This window comes from Panthera tigris, chromosome C2 (genome assembly GCF_018350195.1).
Source record: "Panthera tigris isolate Pti1 chromosome C2, P.tigris_Pti1_mat1.1, whole genome shotgun sequence".
Taxonomy (NCBI): domain Eukaryota; kingdom Metazoa; phylum Chordata; class Mammalia; order Carnivora; family Felidae; genus Panthera; species Panthera tigris.
In genome coordinates this window covers 111163346-111184665 of record NC_056668.1, presented here as the reverse complement: position 1 = coordinate 111184665, position 21320 = coordinate 111163346, and the positions used below count along the sequence as shown (strand labels likewise).

General features: G+C 37.1%; 1 long non-coding RNA gene across 1 annotated transcript in view; it reads right to left on the bottom strand.

Moving 5' to 3' along the window:
* Positions 1 to 215: 215 nt before the first annotated feature.
* The window catches only part of LOC102959117, a 92470-nt gene continuing 71365 nt past the window's right edge, over positions 216 to 21320 (bottom strand). Inside the window, exon 6 of the long non-coding RNA XR_006222065.1 lies at positions 216 to 547. This is a non-coding gene — a long non-coding RNA (uncharacterized LOC102959117). The remainder of the gene's footprint in view (positions 548 to 21320) is intronic.

The following is a 21320-nucleotide window of genomic DNA, read 5'->3' as shown; positions in this document are numbered from 1 at the left end:
GCTTCGGATTCTGTGTTTCCTTCTCTCTCTGCCCTTGCCCCACTCACACTCTGTCTCTCAAAAATAAATAAATGTTAAAAATTTTTGAAAAAAAAATAAAAAATAAAATGAAATATGTTTTATTTAATCCAACATATCCAAAACATTATTGTTTCACATGCAGTCATTATAAAAAAAATTGTTGAAATACTTTATTTTTTCCCTATTTCTTCTAAACCTAGTGTGTATTTTACACTCACAGTCCATCTCAATTCAGACCAGCAGCTAGTGTTTTGGGCAGTTTGACACCATTGCCTCTTCACTTTCCTACACAGGTCCCAAATAAAAAGAAATGATTGAGTAACTGTGAACAGTTTAGCAGATCCAGAACATTTTATCATGATATATACAAAGAAGCTGATGATCAGTTTTTACATCACAGGAGTTCAGTGGTTAAGTGTGCAGAGTTCCAAACCCAGACTCATTAGGTTCAAAACCTCCTTGCTTTGCACTCAATTACATGTCCTTGGACACATTGGTAAACCTCTTTGTGCTTCAGTTTCCTCATCTGTAAAACAGCAGAAGTAGAATGTTACAAACCTCATAGGATTGTTAGAGGATTAAGTAAGTCAAGATGCCTAAGCACATAGAAGAGGGCTAGGAAATGTATTGGCAATTGTTATTATTGTTATTATTTACTATTATTACTTCTTCAGAATAATGATTTTTAAAGTATGTTCCTTAGACCATCAGCATCACCTGCAAACTTGTTACAAATGCAGAATTACTAAGAATCTTCATTTTAATAAGATTTCAAGATGGATTCATATGCACATTAAAATTTGGGAAGCAGTGTCCTAGAGATTAAGCAGAGAAATTATAAAAATGACAAATGTGACATCTGGGAATTACAATTTATGCTATAATTTGTGAGGAGAAAAACTGGTGTCTTAGGGTTCTCCAGAGAAACAGAACTCTCTATTTCTAGAGATAGATGACAGATGATTGATAGATAGATGATAGATAGATAGATAGATAGATAGACAGACAGACAGACAGACAGACGTAGATGAAGGGTACCTGGGTGGCTCAGTTGGTTAAGTGTCTGACTTCGGCCCAGGTCATGATCTCGTGGTTCATGAGTTCGAGCCATGTCGGGCTCTGTGCAGAACCTGGAGCCTGCTTCACATTCTGTGTCTCCCTCTCTCTCTGCCCCTTCCCTGCTCACACTCTGTCTCTCTCTCAAAAATAAATAAACATTAAAAAAAAGATATAGATAGATAGATGATAGATAATAGATGATAGAGATATCTAGAAAGAGAGAGAGAGAGAGAGAGAGAGAGAGAGAGAGAGAGAGAGAGGGAGATTTATTTCAAGGTATTGGCTAATGCAATTATAGAGGCTAAGAAGTCCCACAATCTGCCCTTTGCAATCTGGAGACCCAGGAAATCCAGTGTTGCAATTTGAAGGGCTGAAAGCTGGAGAGCTGATAGTGTAGATTCCTGTTCAAGTCTGAAGGCCTGAGAACCAGGAGTGCCATGGGCAGAAGATTGTCCCAGTTCCAACAGTCAGGAGAGAGACAGACAGACAGACACAGACACAGACACAGACTCACAGAGACAGAACATATCCTCCCTTCCTCTGCCTTTTTGTTCTATTCAGACAATCCCGCATTGAGGAGGTCAATTCCCTTTACTCAAACTGTCAATTCAAATGTTAATCTCTTCCTGAAACACCTTCACAGACACATCCAGAAATCATGTTTTACCACTTATCTGGGCATCCCTTGATCTGGTCAAGTCGACACAGAAATTATCTGTCACACAAGGAAAAATAGTTTAAGCAAATAGGGAGCTGTAAAATACCAAAATACCAAAAGGAAATTTGTCATAGAGACGAAAACCTAAGGAATTCTAACTGTGACAAACAACTTCAATTAAATTAACTTTAACTTTGATGATTCATCACCACCAGAAAGACTGGTTCACTATGGCAGAAGAAATAAGAGAAACAAAAGTTAGAAAGAGAAGTCTGATGTCAGTCTCTGTGTCTTATAGCCCTCTTTGGTTATTAACAGCTCATATTTGCGGAACAATTAGTTGAGGATATTGCAGCAGATGATTTCCTCTCATATGATAAACTGAGAGACTGGAGAAAAATATGACTTTTACATGAGAGAGAATTAAATGTTGACATGACTTAAAATGTCAATCAGATCTTCATATCACATAAGTGCCTGTAGGATAATAATGTTACTAATAGTCATAATAAAAAGCAGCTAACATTGCTAAGTTCCAGTGACTTCAGGATGTGGCCTATGTTAGCTCACATATTTATCATAACAACCTAATCAGGTGAGTGTTGTTTTATAAACGAAGAAAGTGATGCACAGATAGGGTAAATTACTTGCCCAAGTTCCCAAAGTTAAGAAGTTATTGAGACCAGCTCAATTTCAGACAGTCTGGCTCCTGAAACTGTACTCTTAACCACTGTGCCATACTGTCTACTTGACTTCCTAGTTGCAGCAAGGAGTTGGAGGATGACAGAGACCTAGCTGTCCAACAAGGAGCTGAATAACAAATTTCCAAATAGTCCCTGACTCTATAAAATATTACTCACGATTTCTTTTAACCCAAAAATATTTTTAACACCAAGCTCTTTCAGAAAATATGTACTAGGTAAAGCAATATTTGGTAAGTTGACATTAAAGTTAATGTTACATAGAAAATTGAATTTATATTCAAGAAAGTGAAACTTTTAAAAGTATTAGAGGTTTGACGGAAAGATCTCGTCTATCTCAAATAACTAATAATAATGTTTTGATGAGCCCTCAATTCTAAGAGTTAGATATAGCGGGCATGGGTGGTGAGAGAAATTAACTTTGCTAACTAGTGGATTTTCAGACTGTTCTGATACAGTCAGTTCAGTAACTTCAAGTACAAATAGATTATTAAAATCTAAACTTCATTTTGCATGCTTAATCATATTAATTTTTATTCTCTGTACCCACATCTTTGCTGGTGATAAGCTGGAGGTGATAAGGAAGAAATTTATGTTATGTCCAGCACATCCCTATCAGTAGCAAGAGTTTCAGCCCTCTTTTGATCATTACAGCTGACCTTGGATGCCACAGTGTGACCAATGCCCAAATCCTAGTCCTTTTATGAGCCCTTTGTATTTGCTTGTTTTTCAGAGTTTGCACTGATGCTTTTTCTGATACTGCAAGCCTCTTCCTCTCCCTCACTCCCCAGTCGATGGTCCACCCCATAGACTCTTACTCCTGGGTTATTCTCGCTGTTCCTGTGGACAGCTATTTTGTGGTACCTGCAAGATAGCTAAAGCCTCTGCTGCCTTGGGCACTCTATCCATAGGATCTCATAGATCCATGTTGCTTCAATCCATGACCCTATAGATTGACTTCAGAAACTTTGTTATCTCTTCTCTACCCTACTTCTCTGTAACCTGTAACTTTTTTTTTTAATTTTTTTTAATGTTTATTTACTTTTGAGACAGAGAGAGACAGAGCATGAATGAGGGAGGGTCAGAGAGAGAGGGAGACACAGAATCTGAAGTAGGCTCCAGGCTCTGAGCTATCAGCACAGAGCCTGACGCGGACCTTGAACTCATGGACTGTGAGATCATGACCTGAGCTGAAGTCGGTCGCCTAACCGACTGAGCCACCCAGGCGCCCCTGTAACCTGTAAGTTTAACACTAAAGTCTAGCTCTGGGCTAAGCAGCTTTCAGATTAAAAAAAAAAAAGTCATTAATCCAGATGTAGTGGTAGAAGAGATCCTGACCATAACTGTATAGAAAGCAGAGAAATGATTTATCCATTACCCATACTCCACTTGTGAAGGAGAAAGGAAGGAATGAATAGTTATGTGTTCTTGAGCTCTGTTCACCCCTAAATGTGTGCTCTCTCTCTCTCTTTCTGGTATCTTTTCCTTTTAGTATAGTTGGCTTAGAAGCACTGCTGTGTTTTAGCAAACTTTTGTACTGGAATCTAAAGTCTTTTGTTCTTAGCCTTGAACTGTTTTCAGAGAAAACCTAAAATAGAATTATGAACTTCAGAGGATCAGGAAAAGGTTTCAATAATCTTCACTTTATCCCATTATCATAGCAAATGCCCAAATCATAAAGAAGTAAAAATCTAGCAATTTAAATATAAATTAAGGGAAATGGTTTTTACTCTTCAGTAATATATACTGAATTAAAACTTATAAATACTGATAAATGAAGATCAACACTATACCATCTGCAAAATCCTTTATTCTGCTGATTAAGAATACCAGTTATAAAATTGGAGAAATAAAACTAATACTTGCTCTAATCTACCTAATCTAATCTAATCTAATCTAATCTAATCTAATTTAACCTGACAGTTGCTCTAGTCTCCTGTTTTACAAAGATTTGGAAAGAGAGGACTGAAGGAATTATAAAGCCAATGACCTACTATCAACAACTTTGGAGATTATTGTTATTATTATCCCCATTTCATAGATGAGGACTCTGAGGCTTAGAAGTAATGTTCTTGCTCAAAATTGTATGAAAAAAAATAATCTCTTGAATTGTGACAATAATTAAAAATATCTTGATATTGGCTCATATTAAAGATATCCATAGTATTCATATGATCTCAATTTCCTGTAAAAAGATACATGATTTCCAGTACATTTACCAAAGTTCAATGACTATTGTTTAAAAGTAGCAATAGATGTGGCTACTCATTGTGTATTCCAAGGTCATATACTATCAAGGGTATATACCAAAGAAGATGAATTCTAAAGAAAAATGAGAGGAAGCCAAATTGGATAAGTTTCACAAAAGAAATCAAGCAGATTTCCTTGGTGTCAAGATATTGGGCAAACTTCTCAAGCAGGACTGCTTCTCATTCTCATTTCTCTCACCTTATCCCACAGCATGCAGCCTCATAAATGCCTAAGCAAATGTCTGAGCATTAAATGATGAATTTTAAGTCTGCTCATGAGATCTAAGCAGAGATTATCTTGAAATAATAGAATGGTATTCAGGCCTTTCAAAGTCTGACTATACACTATACACTAAGTCTCCTAGAATTAGTGTTGACCAGCCTGAGATGGTATCTTCCAAGCCAAGTGAACTGTAGTCCTCTGACAGCAATATCTCTTGCAAAGACAGATTCCTTAGGGAAAAAAAATTAATAATCTGTCTTTACAATTAGCTTAAGTGGAAAGAAGAAGCGAGTAGGACAATGCCCTGTCCTGAAATTATCCTATGTACCTTATAAATATAGTTCTGATTAAATTAATTATATTCTGGCTTATATACCTCAGAGTCTTGTGAATTAGCTAGAGTGAGTAACCAGTTCTTCTGACCATGCTAAATCCAGGACAGTGGTAAGAACCTTTATCACAATTAGTATCAGGGCTGAAACTAGGACCATTTTAAGTTCTTTCTTATTTTCAAACTTATGTTGCTCATATACCAGTGGCTCCTAATTTTTTTTTTCACTTAAAGGACCCCTTTGAAAATCTGATGAAAACTAAAAGTGTGACATATGCCTAAGAAACAAAAAAAATGTCATTTCAAGGGTTAGAACTTGAAGCTTATCCATAGACTCTCACTTAGGAACTCTCATCCTCAAGAGACTTGCCACCTGATTCAGGAAAAGATAATCACCAAATCATCTTACAGAATGCTATATTGCTTATACACAGAGAGAGAGAGAGAGAGAGAGAGAGAGAGAGAGAGAGAAATTCCACTCTCAGAAAGAAACTGGAGGTCCCTTTTGTTTAGATAAGCTTAGTGATGGTTAGAGGAAAATTGCACTGCCCATAAAGGAAAAAGAAATGTAAGTTGCTAAGGAAGATACCTAAAAGAAAGAATCTTGGAGCTATTGGCCTCTGTGAAGAAAGAACAGAAAAACAAGATCCTGGTAGTGATGTGGCAGAGGAAGGTCTGGAGCAGAGACAAGTCCTTGGAGGGTTGAACTAGGTTAGGTTGAGGCAGCATACAACCCTCACAGGCTCAGTGCCTTACTTGTCCTAACACAATGAAAAACTTTTCCACATCTCATCCCAGGGGTCTGAGCAGCTACTCAGGTCACTTGCCTTTTAAGTGGACACTTGGCAATATAGGCCACTTCAAACTTTTGTCTCTACTCTCAAAACCAAAGGTTTTCTCATGATTGCTATACCTGGGGAAGAGAGAGAGTCTAAGGTCTCATATCTGCAATAAACACATTTCACTTCTTTTTCAAAAAGATTTTTAATGTTTATTTTTGAGGGAGAGAGAGACAGAGAGACAGAGAACAAATCGGGGAGGGGCAGAGGGAGAGGGAGACACAGAATCCAAAGCAGGCTCTAGGCTCTGAGCTATCAGCACAGAGCCCAATGTGGGGCTTAAACGCACAAACCATGAAGTCATGACCTGAGCCTAAGTTGGTCGCATAACCAACTGAACCACCCAGGTGCCCCAACACACTTCATTCACTTCTATCACAGTGCCTTGATTGAAACTAGTCACATGATCCCAGCCTACCTAAGGGGGTTGGGAACTAAGAATTTCCACATATTCAGAATGAGATGTTAGTTCCAAAAATGTCTACTACAAGACATGTCTAATAGAGGAGTCCTAATTTGTTTGCGGGCAGTATCCATTATTAAACTTTTCATTTGTCTCCCCTGTGAAACCCTCAATGAAATACATAACTTTTCTCATTCTTTAGAGGGACTCAGAGAGGCGCTGAGCTCTGCATATAAGTGGAGCACAAACTAGGTATAGGAAGCCCCACTTTAGGTACAGTTAGAGTACAGTGTGCAGAAGACTGCCATCTGATGATAGAGTACCATGAGACAGGCAGTTTTCATGGTGGAAAAGAACTGCCTGGCTTCCAGTCCAGTCTACATTCTACAATTCTGGGGGGAAGCTAAGTGACTTGCCCATCTGTAAAATGAGTAAGCTGGATCTTATCATGCCAGTGTTAAATTGTACAGCACTGGTAATAGATGCAAAAGCAATTAAAGAAGAGAGAAATCAATTTAAGGAGTAAAATTATTTTTGGCAGGTAACCTCATTTTTTAGCCTATCTGACCAATCCATTACTACCTCTGATGATCACTTCTATTAATGAGATTTTATTAGGTAATATATATCAAAAAATCTAATTTTGTTCCCTAAATTATAGCACTCGGCATAAAAAATATTCTCCAGTTACATCAAGTGGGATACAATATTGACTCTAAGTGCGTTTTATTTTCGTTTCTATTTAAAGAAAATACATTCTAACATGGGTAAAACTTTGTACGATGTATTTATCTCAACATTTAGTAGATGCATTTGGGATAATTGCATATACAAAGGTGATCATATATCAGGGTTTTCCTGGGACAGTCACAACAAAATTATGAATAGCCCCCAGTTTCCTTCTCAAGTGTGTCCCAGTTTGGGTAGTAAATTATATGTTACCCAATATGTATACCATATGATTTTTAATAACTGACTTTTGTGTACACTAAGCAGCAGGACCTTTACTTGCTATTATTATAATCAGACCCCAAATTAACTTAAGTCAAACACTTGGGGACACTCAGAATTCATGCAAAAGATCAATTTATTTTTTATCTCTTAATTGTTCAATCCAGATAGAAGGTTTTCCATGTCCAGATCACCAGCTGAAACAATCAAAATGAGTAATTGTTTTCTCCTGACTCATTTACAAAAGGAAATCCTCCATTTGAGGTGAATAATCACTTCTGATTTCTCTGGGGTAATCAGAAGCCAGTAATATCAAGCATTATCCTGTTACATTTTGACCTTGGTCTGAATAATATACCTGATAGAGCTCTGAGAAACATGAACACAGTCTATAGATTTTTCAGTCTTCTGTCATGGAAGAGCTCAGACTATTCCTGAGAATAACTCTTTTCTAATTCAAAGTTAATTTAAGAAAATGGTTACACTACCCTCAATTTGAGCATAATAGGGATCTCCCATTTATCTTCTTTATATTTGCTATAAACAAGAGGAATTTTAACTATTTTAGAAGAGTTATTACCTTTGTTTTTTATTTAAAAATTCAATAGTTTTTTTTCAAATAAAAAAATTTTTTAAATTAAATCCAAGTTAGTTAACATATAGTGTTATAATGACTTCAGGAATAGAATTTAGTGATGCATCACTTACATATAACACCCAGTGGTCATTCCAACAAGTGCCCCCCTTAATGCCCATGACCCATTTAATTCATCTCCCCACCCAACAACCCACCAGTAAACCCTCAGTTTTTTCTCTGTATTTAAGAGTCTCCTATGGTTTGTCTCTCTCTCTGTATTTACCTTATTTTTCCTTCCCTTCCCCTATGTTCATCTGTTTGGTTTCTTAAATTCCACATATGAGTGAAATCATGTAATATTTTTCTTTCTCTGACTGACTTATTTTGCTTAGCATAATACATTCTAGTTCCATCTATGTTGATGCAAATGGTAAGATTTCATTCTTTTCGATCGCCAAGTAATATTCCATTGTATACATATACCATCTATTCTTTATCCATCATCAATTGAAGGACATCTGGGTTCTTTCCATACTTTGGCTATTGTTGATAGTGCTGCTATAAACATTGAGGTGTATGTGCCCCCTTTGAATCAGCATTTTTGTATCCTTTGGATAAATACATAGTAGTACAATTGCTGGATCATAGGGTAGTTATATTTTTAATTTTTTGAGGAACCTCCATACTGTTTTCCAGGGTGGCTGCACCAGTTTACCAACAGTACAATATCTGCATCCTTGCCTACATCTATTGTTGCCTGAGTTGTTAATGTTAGCCATTCTGACAGGTGTGAGGTGGTATCTTATTGTGGTCTTGACTTGTATTTCCCTGATGATGAGTAATGTTCTTTTCATGTGTTGGTTGGCCACATGGATGGCTTCTTTGGAAAAGTGCCTATTCATGTTTTTTATCCATTTCTTCACTGGATTATTTCTTTTCTGGGTGTTGAGTTTGACAATTCTTTATAGATTTTGAATACTAACCCTTTATCTGATATGCCATTTGCAAATATCTTCTCCCATTCCATCGGTTGCCTTTTAGTTTTGATGATTATTTCCTTCACTGTGCAGAAGCTTTTTATCTTGATGAGATCCCAGTAGTTCATTTAGTTCATTTTTGCTTTTGTTTCCCTTTTCTCTGGACACATGCCAAGTCAGAAATTGCTGCAGCTGAGGTTAAAGAGGTTTTGCCCGTTTTCTTCTCTAGGATTTTGATGGTCTTATATCTCAAATTTAAGTCTTTATTCCATTTTGATTTTTTTTTGTATAGTGTAAGAAAGTGGTCCAGTTTCATTCTTCTGCATGCCACTATCCAGTTTTCTCAACACCATTTGCTGAAGAGACTGTCTTTTTTCCATTGGATATTCTTTCCTGCTTTGTCAAAGATTAGTTGGCCATATATTTGTGGATCCATTTCTGGATTCTCTGTTGTGTTCTATTGTTCTATGTGTCTGTTTTTGTGCCAGTACCATACTGTCTTGATGACTATAGCTTTGTAATACAGCTTGAAGTCTGGAATTTTGATGCCTTCAACTTTGGTTTTCTTTTTCAACATTACTTGGGCTATTCGGGGTCTTTTCTGGTTCCATGCAAATTTTAGAATTGTTTGTTCTAGCTCTGTGAAGAATGCTGGAGTTATTTTGATAGGGATTGCTAAAAATTTAATACATTTTTAATGTTGATTATTTTTTCCTACAGTGTTGATTACCTTGTGTTCCTCTAATTCATTATGTTCTTTAGGGGTCAAAAATTAGGCAAAGTGAAACCACCAAATGTTGGTAATAACAACTCAAAAATGACTCCCAACTATTGCCAAAAGTAAAATTTGTATCACCTGTGTATTTTGCTCTACAATGTCTTATAGATCACCCTGAAGGACTCTATAGGTATAGAGATCTGTTAGTGCTCCCTTACAGAGTCTTGGTTGCTCTGTTTCATAGGTATGTAGATTGCTTATGTTAGCATGGGCCTGATATATGGTCTGGAAAGGCAGTTATGTTTCAATTATGTCCTTGGATCAACATTAATGTAATTCAATAAAAATTTAGGCAGGAGACAACCATTTCATAAATTCACAATATTTCAATAGCAAAATTGCCCTATTTATTTTATTTTTTTAATATGAAATTATTGTCAAATTGGTTTCCATACAACACCCAGTGCTCATCCCAACAGGTATTTAGTTTATTTTAATATGCATATGTTGTTGGTAATTTTCTGTAGAATACAGAAAGCTTCATTCATATACCCTTCATTTAGAGTTTGGTATGATTCTATTAATAAATACTAAAATGTGGGACACCAGGGTGGCTTAGCCGGTTGAGCATCTGACTTTGGCTCAGGTCGTGATCTCTTGATTCCTGAGTTCGAGCCCCACGTCTGGCTCTGTGCTGACAGCTCAGTGCCTGGAAGCTGCTTCCGATTCTGTGTCTTCCTCCCTCTATTCCCTTCCCCTGCTCCTGCTCTGTCTCTCTCTCTCAAAAAATAAATAAAAATAAAAAAAAATAAATACTAAGTTTTGTTCCACTTATAATGTAAAAGTTTCTAAGTTAGTTGTCACTGAATGCAGAAGATACAATGATTCATTAAGGAAGCCACAGGTGTAAAAGAACTTGGGTTCCCTCATTCCCTGCCTCCCAGAATCAATGGATACAAAAAGTAGAAGGGAGCCTGAGACATTTGTAATTAATTGGGCAGTTGGTGGTAGGTGTATTATTTTGAAACAAATTCCAGATGACATTTTATATGTAAACATTTCAGTCTGTATTTCTAAAACAAGGATTCTTTAAAATCTAACCACAATTTTATAATATCTTAAAATGACAGTAATTTGTTAACTCTATCAAAATTTCCAAGAGACTCATTAAATTTTAATTTTTAGTTTAATTTTTTGAGATCCAAATGAGGATCATACAATGCAATAAGTTAACATTTTACAAATCTCTTAATCTCTTCTCTCTTTCTCTCACCTGGCAAATCATTTGTTGATTAAAAAAAACAGCAAGTTATCTACATTCTGTAGAGCATCCTACACTCCAGATTTTGTTGATTGTATCCTATGGTGTCAATTAACATGCTCATTAACTCCTAGCATTCATCAACACTTTAGTTAAAATTAGGTACAATTCATATAGGAAAAGTGGATAAGTTTTGTTTTTGCTTATCATGCTTTGTGAAGTGGAAACTGACCCCCTAAATTCCTTATTCTTAGTCCAGAGTCCTTTCCACTACATCTGTGGGTATCTATGAACTTGTACTTGTTTTCTTATTCATTGTTTGGATTTCACACATAGAGTGACTCTGAAAAGTATCTGGAAGGATATAATTTAAGGGACAGGTGAGAATTACAGTGTGAGCGATCACAAAATAGTTCTTCACATTGGGACATAATGAGTTAACACTACATGAAGACCTCTTAGTGACCGTGTCAATAATTTTTCATCATCATACAATAAAATACTGAGGCTACACCCAATAGCAATTTGGATAACACCCCTGAAAAGAGTGCGTTGTTCACAGTAACATTAGCTGTTTAACTTTGGTGCAGTTTTTTCCAGACATTAGTTCATAAAATATGACCTCCTCAATTAATGAGTTTGTGTTTTGTTCTGACAATTTCTAAAATATGGCTGCAGAGAAAGAGAGCTAAGGCCCTCAGGCTTCAGGACTTAGAAATATTGTGGTTTGGGTGTGAAAATCTCTGATTAAAAAAATCTATAAATTCCAGTATATGCTGATTTGAAGATTTAAAGGCAGATCTTGTTTATGCCCTAGCTACATACATAGGAGTGAGGTAATACCTATCTTTGCTGTTAACTGTTTGTGTTTTTTTGTTTGCTTGTTTTACATTTTGTCAGCATATCGAGGCTGTAGAAGTTGGAAAAGGAGCTCAGAATTTATACAGTTATTTTAATACTCATTACAGAATGTGGATAACCACAGTAATAGTAGAACTTTTAAAATATGCCACGGGGCGCCTGGGTGGCGCAGTCGGTTAAGCGTCCGACTTCAGCCAGGTCACGATCTTGCGGTCCGTGAGTTCGAGCCCCGCGTCAGGCTCTGGGCTGATGGCTCGGAGCCTGGAGCCTGTTTCCGATTCTGTGTCTCCCTCTCTCTCTGCCCCTCCCCCGTTCATGCTCTGTCTCTCTCTGTCCCAAAAATAAATAAAAAACGTTGAAAAAAAAATTAAAAAAAAAAAATAAAATAAAATATGCCTCACTTGTCCTTCGCTATGTTAATCAATGAAACTAAACTGATACCATAGTATTCCTTTTCAGTTGCTGTTAAATTTGGAGAAATTACTGGGTCATGTGCCAAATGACCTGATATTTGGCCTTGATATCTACTAACTAAATTAAACTAACTGAATAGGGCACTTTAATTCATGATGTGGTTGGAGACAATTCTGAGCCGTCTCCTGAGTTTCTGCATCTTGTGAGCAAAGGTACTGACAGCCTTTGCTGAGCTTTGAAAAGATTATCTTTCCAAGGATGTTTGTGTAGTGAGTCGCCTTGGAAGTTAGAGGTCGAGTCTTCTCCCAGAGCAGAGAGCAAGCTTGTTTACTCACCAGTATAATAAATATGTTTTCCTCTGAGTAAAACTTGGGCAGATTGCTTTGTAACCCATTATAATATAGTAGAAATCTTTCAGCTTGGGACTTCTCAACTGTGACACAAAACTTGGCCCCTATGGGACAAGTAGTTTGATGTAAACGTGAAGTTTATTCTTGCTGTGTTGTGAGTAATGGACTGTTTTTTTCTGACCCCCGGAGTCTGTGACTTCTACCCATTCCCATAATACTGTGGTGGGTTAACTGGCTAGCTTGCAAGCAGAGTAAAATCTTCACATTTTTTTAACAGATACCATAATTTGCTTATCTTTAGAGTTAAGGAATTGGTCTGTGAGCTGGTTTAGATTTAGTTTTTAATTCTGACTTGATGTAATGTAGAAAGAATCTTGTTTTATGTCCTCAAAGGATGACAACCTTCTGAGGCTGAAAATGTAAGGAAGTGTGGCTGGCTCTGTACCTGCGGCCCAAGTGAGACTCAATCATCCTCACCACATCTGTGACCTGGTTGGAGAGCTGAATGGGATGAAAAGTGAGAGTGAAGAGCAACTGTATGCAGACATATGTTCACCTTACCTGTTGGCAGAAATGAAGAGAGTAGAGATTACTATCTGCATGAATGTAAAGACCAGAAAATGAAGATAACCCCCATGGAATGGAACCTGATCCAGTGGAAAGAGGGGCTACGAGAGTTATTGTCACGAGAAACCATTGAGATATGGAAACACAAGCAGAGCTGTTCATGTCTTCAGTGACAAAGCATAAAACAGGATGACAGAGATGTGAATTATTCCCACTTAGGCATAGTACATCCCTCTCCTTGGTACCATGAAGGCTCAGTATGATACATTTCAGCATTGTCTAGAGCAGCTGCATCAGAGCAATGATGCTCAACCAAAGATGGACGTTTCCAGTAGACCCATCAGCACCCAGAGTTAGCCTGGTGGGAAACAGTGGATGTTACTTGTAGAATGAGATTTTAGTGCCCCCAGTCACAGAAGTAACCCTGGGTACTACAAAAAATGTTTGACAGGCAAGTCCCAGGGTACTGAGTTACTACTTGAGCAGATTGAGACAAAACCTGAGGCATTTTTTCATTGTTATCATTCATGTGACCCCATTGATACTTATGGCTAGTGAGGTGTGAGGAAACACAACTTATACAGTAGAATATGGTGAGTGTTGTACAGAGGTTAGTGTTATGAAAACACAGAACAAAATATTTGCACTAGATCTTGAGAGATAAATAGGCTTTTACTAAATTGCCAATCCAATAAAAAGAATTATTTGCAGAGAAAACTATCACAAAGGCATAAACACTGGATAATGTATTTTAACTTCAGGTTTTTTTGCAAGAGCCAAATTCTGAACATTTTCAAGACTGAATTGTAAGTACCCAACTAACGGTCAAAGATATGTTCAAAAGATACATTTCCGTTGTACAAACCTGAATTTCTCATGTCAAAAAATTATCTACAGCAGGAGGGTTTCATGCTTTGCAAATTCAAATTCTGTTAATAAAATAATGATTTAAGTTATGTCCTTGGCACTGTCTGTTCCTATAGTGTGTATATGTGTGTGTGCACACTCCGTGCCAGTTTGCCAACAAATATAATCTTCCTTTTTCCAAAAATATTATATATCATCATAATACCCTATTTTCAATTTGTGTTTAATAAATAGAATATAATATATACATAACCCTTTAAGAAAATGATTTCTCTCGGGCACCTGGATGGCTCTGTCGGTTAAGCTTCCGACTTTGGCTCAGGTCACGATCTCCAAGTTTGTGAGTTTGAGGCCTGTGTTGGGCTCCGTGCTGTCAGTTTAGAGCCTGAAGCCTCCTTTGGATTCTGTGTCCCCCTCTCTCTGCCCCTCGCCCACTCACACTCTGTCTCTCTCTCTCAAAAGTAAATAGACCTTAAAAAATATTTTAACAAAAGAAAATAATTTCTCACCTATTGAATATTTGCCTCTATTTTCAGCTTCTAATCATCAACCAAGGTCAGTTAGGATAGTTTAAAGGAATGCATGTTTGACGTTCCTTATATTTAGGCAGGCATTTGAAAGTAATGAGGGAAATATCTCTAAACAGTTTCTTCATTGTATTTGATAGAGAATGTGGTGTAGATGAAAATGCTCTTGTGGGTCTTTGTGGTTTGATGTCCTACTTTTTTTTTTTTTGTCTCAGAGTGATTAAAAAAATCAAAGTACAATATAGCCTAGAGAAGTGAGGCATTGCCAAGTCTGAAAAGTTCTTAAAAAGTTTCCTTTTGATTTCTCCTACCTTTTTTGATCTTTCGTACGGTGGTTTGCAATCTCTTTTATTTGTTTATTGTAAGTGTCACAGCATTATCTGGTAAGAAATATAATAAATTATACCTTAAACTACATTGCTGAAATCTCTCCTTGATACATTAAATCATCCTGTTCCATTGAAATGAAGCATTTTTTTTTTAAAGGGATGTGACTTAAAGCTAGCTGATACAAAATATCCAGCAGCATAAACATTTCCTTTGGGTGAGACTAATGATCCATTATACCCAGTGTTCTATCTTTGACATTGACACCTGTAGTTGTTTGCAACCAACTGCTCCATTGCTGTCCATGACACCATAATTCATGGTAAAATATGTTGGAAGATGATGACAATAATTCTCCCATACCACATTCTCTTCTTACCATGTGGCTCTGACACTCTTCCCACTAATAGGTAAAGTCTATGTTTATTTCCTTTAATCTGGGCAGGCTGTAAAAACAGTGGAAGTAATGCTATGTGACTTCTGAGGCTATATTTTTAAAAGACCATACACCCTTTGCTTGTTTCTTCTGGGATCCTCACTCTTAGAATGCAATTACTATACCGTGAGGAAGGCCAGGCAGCCATACTGAGATGTCAACTGACAGCCAGCATCCACACACCAATCAAACAACTAAGTGAACTTTCAGACCATTCTAATCTCCTACTCTCAAGTCACTTCCCCTAGCCCTCAAGACCTCCCAGCTGAGAATTCAGACATGGAGCACAGTCAAGCCATCCCTTCTGAACTCTTAAAATTCCACAGAACCCATGAGCATAATAAAATTTTTGTTTATGTCACTAAAGTCAGGACTGTTTATTAGGCAGCTATAGTAACTGAAACAATACGGTGTCCCTAGAATCCTAATTTTCCTTTAATAACTCCTGACCAATCAGTCTGCATTTTTGTGCATTAACATTTTCAATGTTTGAATTTTTTGGTTTACGTGACATATTCTAAAAGCTCTTTTCTTTAATTTGACCTAAATTGTTTTTCATGGCTATGATAAGATTTTGCAATAATGTTAAGTAAGAATATTCTGAGCAGAGAGAACTGCATGTATAAAAAACCTGAAGTACAAACAAGTCCGGAGGGATTGAGGAACCCAAAACTGGCCAATATGGCTGGAGTGTGGTGAGAGAGAAGAGTGGTACAGGCATGTCAGAGACCTCTCATCATATAGAGCAGAACAGGCCATGATGAGGAGTTGGGATGCCATTCTAAGAACCAGGAAGGTTTTACACAAGACAGTCATGTGTTCTGATTCTCATTTTTAAAGATCACTGTAGCATAGAGAATGACCTGTAAACTTGAGAAGGGACAGCAAGAGAGCAACTGCAGAATTACAGGCAAAGAAGAGGGGGCTTGAGCAAGCATACTAGCAGCAAGGCTAGAGCAAATATATTCTAGGCATATTTTGGGGATGGGAATTATAAGAATGTGACATACTGCATGACTGGGTTTGACACAAGGAAACGAATTAAGGATTATGCCTAGATATGCAGCTGGAATAACTGAATGGATTGAGAGGAAAGTTACCAAATTGGGGAAAGGTTATAACAAAGGAAAATAATTGAGGCAGATGTATTCAAGAGTTAAGTTAGAGAGATTTTTGGCAATTCTGCTTTTAAATTCTAATGCAAACAACCAGACAATGGGTTGATCTAATCAAAATCCAGTCCATGGAAAGAAAAAGAAAGAGAGAGGGAGGGAGGAAGGAAGGAAAGGAAGGAAGGAAGGAAAGGAAGGAAGGAAGGAAGGAAGGAAGGAGGGAGGGAAGGAAGGAAGGAAGGAAGGAAGGAAGGAAGGATGGTAGGAAGGAAGGAAGGAAGGAAGGAAGGAAGGAAGGAAGGATGGTAGGAAGGAAGGAAGGAAGGAAGGATGGAAGGAAGGATGGAAGGAAGGAAGGAAGGAAGGAAGGAAGGAAGGATGGAAGGATGGAAGGAACGATGGATGGATGGAAGGAAGGAAGGAAGGAAGGAAGGAAGGAAGGAAGGAAGGAAGGAAGGAAGGGCGAACCAGCCACAATCTTCCAGATAGACTGTATTTCTTGCTCTAGTTTCTCTCTCTAAAATACATGGGCTCGATGAATACACCAAGTTAATTCAAAGTGGTATTGCTATTCCAGTGCTTTTATGTGTTGTGCATCTCCATTCTCATCAGCTGGATTTCCTTTCTTTACCATATAGTAATAGAAGGAACAAGATGTCTACAATGTTAAATAATCTTAGAAAAATATGAATAAGAATGTGTCAAGGCTGATTAACTATCACAAGATTTTGGCAGATTTCAAACGCTCTTGGGAAGGAGTACTTGAGGTTGCTAAGGTCAGAAGCCCTGGCTAGGGGATAAAATTGTAGACAGTGAAGAGTAATTCTTCAGTATTTGTGACTAGAATAGGGGTAATTCATAAACAGGAGACTCCCCTCTAAAGAATTTTAGTCTTGGCATCCTTTTGTTGGAAAAACTAGATACTTAGGGGTGTGCCCTTTAAAATATTAAAATCTTCCATTTGTGGAAAGTTTAGTAGTACTACTTAGAAATAATTACCTTTATGTGGAGAAAACAAATGAGAGAGGTATAGTTCTCATGGCTGTTCCAAAAGTAAACAAAACAAACAAAACTAATGATATCAATATAATTCAACTGAGTGTTACTTTCTCTTTCTACAAACACAATTGCCACACTTTGTCTGAGAGGAAGATGTTTAAGGCTACCCTTTCTTTGTCATGTAAGAGAAAAATTCACTCTTGATTGCCTGATGTGGGGCTTGACCTCATGAACCTCAAGATCTTGACCTGAGCCAAAACCAAGAGTCGGATCTTAACTGACTGAGCCACCCAGGTGCCCCGCAAGCTAGTTGTTTCAGCTCAGTCTCTATGTGTTTTGTATGTGTGTTGTCATATACATGTGCATGCACAGGCATACAAAATTGATATGTTTTTTAGACATCAAATACAACATGACCTAGTAACTGTTCAGGAATTAAAGCCTTTTTTGCTAACTCTGCCTCTCCCAGTCCTTTAAATTATGGGCTCATAATCGAAATTTAACTATAAATTGTAGTCAGAAACTATATCTCTCTTAGCATTTAGGGATTCCTGGGCATCTCGATCGGTTAAGCATCTGACTCTTGACTTTGGCTCAGGTCGGTCATGATCTCACAGTTTGTGCAATGGAGCCCTGTGTCAGACTCTGAGCTGAAAGAGCTGAGTGAACTTGGGATTCTCTCTCTCCCTCTCTTTGCCCCTCGCCTGTTTGTGGACTCTCTCTCTGAAAATAAATACATAAGCTTAAAAAATTTATCTTAGCATTTAGCTTAGTTTAGTACCTAGCACATACTAAAAACCAAATATGTGTTGGATTGAATGCACTTTTTTCCTTTTAACTACTGCCTGTTTCTATTCCATTTTTCCACACATCTTGCAAAAGCAACCTTCTCTCATTCATTATTTATCCGTTTTGGGGCAACATCCTTCTCATTTTATTAAAACTGTCTATATCTAACAAAAGTGAACAATAATCATTCTTTTGCTTAATTCAGTAACTTTTTATTAGTCCTCATCCTGTTTGCCTCTGGGTAATATTTAGCAGAGTTATCCATACTTCATATTTTAAATTCCCTTTTCCTTTGAAATTCCTATGGCTTTTGTCAAACTACTTCATACTTAATCCTCTTCGTATCTGCTAAACCTCTCCCTCTTTATGTTTACCATTAAATTTTGTAGTTACAAAGGTTTTGTCCTTAGGCCTATTCTCATTTCACCATACTTGCTCTTTCTGGACATTTTCATCTACTCATAGAGCCTCAGCTCCCAAATCTATGATGATGGTGTCTAATCTACAAGTAAGTCTTAACATTGTTTTCTGAATATTTTTCTTTGTATATTGAACATCATTCAAACATAGTATGAGACTATTTTAGCTTAAAGAACAAAATAACAACAGACATGGACTCTGTCTAGCTTATGCAAAATCAAAGGAAGAAAGAGAGGCTTACTGGAGTGATTACTGGGGAATTTCAAGGAGCCTACAGGATGGAAGCTATGGCTTCCACAAGAGGCCAGAGTCCTCAGAGAAACTCAGGAAATTTCTTTCTCTCATCTGTACTCTGAGTGTCTGTTTATGCCTTCTCTCACACTGGCAACCAGCATTTTGTACTCTTTAACCCACATGTTGGAATGTGACAGCTAATGGTCACCAAGCTTACACATTCTCAGTTTCAGATCATCCAGAAAGAGATCTACTTTGCTTTCTCAGTTCTGTAGAAACATAGACTCTTAGTGGCCCATCCTAGGAACATATTACCCTAACAAGTCCATTCTGGCCACAGGAAAATGTCCATTATATAGATGATGTCTGCTTCAAAACCATGTGATGTGAGAAGAGACATGTGTCAGAAACAGGAGATAAGAGATAAGATTTGCTTGGCTAGAATAAATAATAGATTTTTAATACAAACACCCTCTTGGCAGGTGAAATTCATGTGCCAAACTAATTTTTATCCACCAACTACCAACTCAGCCGTATCTCCTGAAAGAAAGGGGAAGAGATCACCAGATCTCAAGGTAGAAATTGCTGAATTGTCTTTGACTTTGTCCTAACTGTCTATATTCCATCATTTTCTAGTCAGTCAGTTTTAACACTGAGCTATCTCATGGATGCATATTTTCCAGGCCTCTTGCCACCACCCTCTCATGTTCCCTCATCTCCTGCCTCCTTTCTGGGATCTGTGACTTTATCGTTTGTTTCTCCAGTCTTTGTCCATACTAGACTATGAAGCTAGACCACATCACATCTTTATTTAAAAGCCATTGAAACCTATAGAACAGATTTAAAATGGTCCAGTTTTATGTCTGGTCCCTCCTCATCCAGAGAATCCCATCACTATTTATAGACAACCTTATTTAATCTCATAAATTATATTTATTTACTCATTCTCCTGGACTTTTGTATACATCAATGTTAACTATACTCTTGTTTATTTGGCAAAATCTTTCTTATCCTTCTGGATTTACCTCAAGACCCAGTTCAAATTTCATCTTCTCTGAGAAGACTGTCTTAACACTTTACATCACCAAGGAAATTAATCTTACCTACCTGACCTTAACTCAGTATAATACTTTTAGCACCTCATGGTTTTCCTACAGTTTTTTATTTGTTTTATTTATTAGCATTTGGACAATTTAGTGTGTTTTATATTTTCCCCTTTAGAACTTCACTTAGGGTCTGGTACAGAGAAGGAATATATGAATATTCATGAATGAAAAATAAGAATTTTTTAATATTGACTATAGACTTTAAATGGGCTCTTTTTTAGTATGCAAATTTTAAAATGATGAGAAATCTATTTAAATCGGATGTCTTAGACAAATTATTCAACTTAAAAATTATTGTGTTCTTCTTATGTGATCTATGGCATGGCTGAGATTATTACTGTGTTTTTCTTATTTGTGCCTGCTTTATACCAAGCTGTTTATGTGTGCATGCTTTACACCAAGCTGTTTACTCTGTAGAGCTGAGAATGACAAAGAAACAAATAATAATATTGTAAGTCAGGTTATAAATGCCAGAGGTACAAGAAAGTGCCTATAGGAGAAAAGAGAAAGGAAAGATTAATTTTGGTTAGAAACTCGTGTCACAAATGAAAGCATGTAAAGCAGAGGGAGACATAGTCTCAAATGGCACCCAATATGGTCAACTAAATGAAGCCTGTGTTTCTTCAAAAATTCTACATAATTGTGGTACATAGTGTACAAATTCTGTCCTCTAAGTACTAAACTATTTTTGTTAATTTACAACCATGGTCATGATTTATAATGCCTGTAAAAACCAGCCTAAGATAAACATTCTCAAATACACAAACACTTACACATACATGACTGCCAAAGGTGGTAATTTCATTGGCTGAGCTTTTAGTTCTACAGTTGAGTTAAAGGAGAAGATTAACATGTGTTAAAGTGAAGGTTTGCTATGGCTTAACTCTGGGTGTCAGATTGCCTATATAAAGCAGTAAGTAAAATACCAAGCCAAGACAAAAGTGTTTGTTCTTCACTCAGGCTTCCAACCCCAGGCATCATGTACTTAAGAGCAAGCTTAAAGGCAAGCCTTTGGAGAATAGAGCATAATGTTGGCAAGCAAGTCATTCCCAATTAAGCAAACTAAATCTTAAGAACAAAACTACAATAAATGGTCAGAGAATGTGAGAGAACAAAACCCAGAGTGGATGACGTCTTGTTTTTCTGATTTCATTGCTTTCTTCCTCGTCCCGCTCATTAGGAATTGGCATTAAATGCTCTATGGGATCTGATCAGAAGTGCACAGAGGATTTGGGCCTGCTGGAGGAGCAACTGCCTTGCAGCCTCCTTGGTTTGGTAGCAGCTGTCTGAATTGAGTAGTTTGTGATTCTAAGGAAAGACTAGTTGTTAATACACATATCAGT